Below are 3,914 nucleotides of genomic sequence, written 5' to 3' on the forward strand. Positions count from 1 at the left end.
CATCAGAGCGAGTCTTGATCTTGTATACCCATCTGCTGCCTACAACTTCCTGAGCAGAAGGAGGATCAACCAAATCCTAAGTGTGTGCCTTTTCAAGTGCCTGTATTTCTTCCTGCATCGCTTGTTGACAATTTGGATTTGTGGAGGCTTCTCTGAATGACTTAGGTTCATGTTGATGAAGGATAGTAGAAAAACAATGATAATCAAAAAGACGAGGAGGTGGATTCCTTACCCTAGAAGAACGAGCGGGAGGAGGAGGCATGACAGTAGGAGCAGGATCATCGTCCGGTCTGGAATCATTGGGAGATGAAAAAGGCGGAAGAACAGGAGGCTGTGGAGGGTCACTCGAGATAGAATCTGTAGAATCATCACTAGAAAAAAGATCAACATTGGGGTTAGTAAACAAAGGTGACTGAGTAGTAGGAATTGACTCAAAGGATGAGAACTGAGAAAACATGTGATGCTCCCAAAAGACAACATGACGAGATATACGGACACGTTCAGAGAGAGGATCCCAACAACGATAACCCTTGTGTTCAGTGCCATAACCAAGGAAACAACACATACGAGCCCGAGGTTCAAGTTTACTATGTTCATGAGGCTGAAGAAGAACAAAACATACACAACCAAAAACTCGAATAGAACTATAATCTGGGGAGGTATGATAAAGACGCTCAAAGGGAGTAACATGACAAAGAACAGAAGAAGGGAGTCTATTGATAACATGAACAGCAGTAAGAACAGTTTCACCCCAAGTACGCTTAGGACACGAAGAAGAAAAAAGCATTGCACGGACGGAGTCAAGAATGTGACGGTGTTTGCGTTCAGCTCTACCATTTTGTTGGGACGTACCAGGACAAGAAAATTCAGACAAAGAACCCTGTTCTTCAAGAAAGGTTAAGAGTTTGGAATCACGGTATTCCATAGCATTATCACGTCTGAAAACCTTAATGACCTTGGAAAACTGAGTTTTAATCATAGTAGCAAAGTTGATATAGATTTGAGGTAACTCATGGCGATTAGTCATTAAATAAACCCAAGTAAAATGGGAATAATCATCAATGAAAACGACAAAGTATCGAGCTCCGCCCATAGAGGCAGTGGGAGCGGGGCCCCAAACATCAGAGTGAATGAGATCAAAAGGAGAGCAAGCAAGAGATGAATTATTGTGAAAAGATAAAGTAGGTTGTTTGGTTGTTTGGCAAGAAATGAAATCAAAAGATTCATTTGTAACCTGACCTAAAACACCCTGAGACACAAGAGGACGCAGTTTTCTTAAGGAGGTGTGGGCAAGACGTTGATGCCATAAGTGAAGGGTAGAGGGAGAAGAAGCAACACATAGATTTGGTACAGGAGGAATATGAAGATTCTCGAGTTCAAACAACCTTCCGACCTTATGTCCAGTCCCGATGATTTGTCCCCTCCGAGGATCCTGTCGTACGACAACTAGAAATAGAAAAAGTGACTTCAAAATCCAGATCAACAAGTTGACCAACATAAATAAGATTAAAGTTTAATTTGGAAATATAATAAGTATCAGGAAGATTAAGAGTCGACTGGGATATAGAACCCTTGTGTGTTACGTGCAAGAGGGAACCATTTGCAGTATTGACAGAAGGTCCATTTGTAGTGGTAGATAGAGACGAGAAGAGATTACACAATGGAGACATGTGATTAAAGCATCCCGAGTCAAAATACCATTTAGAATTACCTGGAGGGGTCGAAAGAGCAGCAGGGGTATTACCAGAAAGGGAGAGAAGACGTTGAAAAAGAGACGTAATATCAGATAAAGAGACAGGAGACGAGTTGAGAGGAGCAGTTGTGGTAGATTCAAGAGTAGTATCAACAGTAGAAGCAGGCGCAGGACGTGCTGGGCGAGTAGGACATGTAGTAATCAAATGTCTCGAGAGCTTGCAATAATGGCAAAACAGTTGTGCACAATGGTAGCTAATATGACCTTTCTGGTGGCATGTGTGACATTCAACAGATGGACAGCTGGAGAACGGGTGCCCAAAACGGTTACAGTTGCGATAGAAGGCACCCTTTCTGTCTGTGGCAGCAAAAACATCTGACTTTTCCATAATAGTAGTCACAGAGATCAAGGAGAGGAGAGAAAACTGCAATTTTGGAGCAGAAAATGAGGAAACGGATGGCAAAATCGAAAAGAGCTCACCAAAAATCCTTAGGAAGGGTCCCACTGTCTGACACGTCAGATACCACGTCAGCTGCTTCGTCAGCAGAGCAAGACACGTGGCAACACGCGACAAGAGGAAGGAGACGCGTCAGTGCTGACGTGAGCATAGAGCTGGCAGCGGGTCAAAGAACGCGGGTCGGGCCGGATGCGGCCTGGGCGGATCCGCATGGGTACTGGCGACGACACGTAGCGCTGTCTGGGACCGCTGATCTTGGGCGTGGATCCAATGGTTCTGGATGGCGTCTAAGGAGAGAGAACTTGAAGCGGTGACCGGACTTCTGGCGGTGCGTGAGGGCGCGTCCGGCGGCGGTAGGCGGCGAGGTCGGCGGCGTTGGAAAGCTTGCAACGAGTAGAAGACGAATGTGGCGGCGGTGACGAACCAAGGCGTCAGGAAGAAGTCGAAAACGGAGGACAAAGTACTGCCGGTGAAACAAGATAAAGGAAGTAGAAACCAATTGTTTCTGAAAAAAAAAAGCTAAACTCTTGATACCATGTTAAAAATATACAATGTACAAGGGGTATATATAGGTGTCAGAAGAATCAAAATAATAAAAGTATAGAATCCTACAATTAATATACAGATATGCTATATAAATATAAACGATACTAACTGATCTAAAATGATTCTAATGATTCTCTAATGATTCTCTAACAATGTTGATTTGAAATTATATAGTGTACTACAAATTTGCTACCATAATAATAAATTAAAAGAGGATTGAGTTTTTCTAGCTAGTTCTACTTCTAAGACCATATAAATAAAATATGGACCACTAGGTAGCAACTCAAAAAACCTTTTGATTTGCTGTTCTTTCAAAAACCCAAATCGCTGCAACAACTGAGTCTCCTTTAATTTGTATCTTGGATCGTGTGACTGCTTACAAGTTCAGTCCGTGCTTCTAAATTGTATGGTGCTTCGTTTTCATGCTCAGAAGAAACTGCACATTCGATATAATAATATTTTTCCTTTTTTTTTTTCTCATTTTCTACATATGATGTATTTGTTTGTTGAGATATTGTTAGCAATTAGCATCCATCAGTTTCATTTCCGTGCTTCCTGTATTCATTGTCTTATTAACAGAGTTAAATAACTTTGACTTACATATAATAAATGTTACATCACTAATAAAATTTATTATTTTCAGTTAATACTAAATTTTATATATTAAATTTAAAATTTAAATCCTAAATTTTAATAATATAAAAGATATTATGGACCCTTATTATTTCTGTTAAACTATACTTCACTCGTTATGAACCTTATTAAGATTAATGCAATGAACGTACTTAAAGATCTTTAACTAACATAAAAAATGAAGCTTGTTAAGACTAATGCAATGGAACTTGTTTGTTAATTATTCCAAAGTTATAGCGGCCAAAAATAGCCTACTTAAATCTTTGTAGTAAGTAGGGATGACAATAAAAATCTATGGAAGCATAACCTCTCTCTAATCCTATTTCCATTAAGAAAAATGTCTCTATCCTCCTTTAGTTTTTGTCATAGATTTCTATTTGAGTTTCTGTGGGGAGACAAATCTCTAGAATATCCATGAATATTAATTGAAAAAATAAAAAAATAAAAAATAATATAAAAATAAACATAATACAATATAATTTAACATAATATAATTTAAAATATAAATATTCATAATTTATTAATTAAAAATAAACATAAAATTAAAATAAAATATAAAAATTTATTCGTATTATTTTAAGGTCA

The sequence above is a fragment of the Arachis duranensis genome, chromosome 1 (assembly GCF_000817695.3).
Source record: "Arachis duranensis cultivar V14167 chromosome 1, aradu.V14167.gnm2.J7QH, whole genome shotgun sequence".
Taxonomy (NCBI): Eukaryota; Viridiplantae; Streptophyta; class Magnoliopsida; order Fabales; family Fabaceae; genus Arachis; species Arachis duranensis.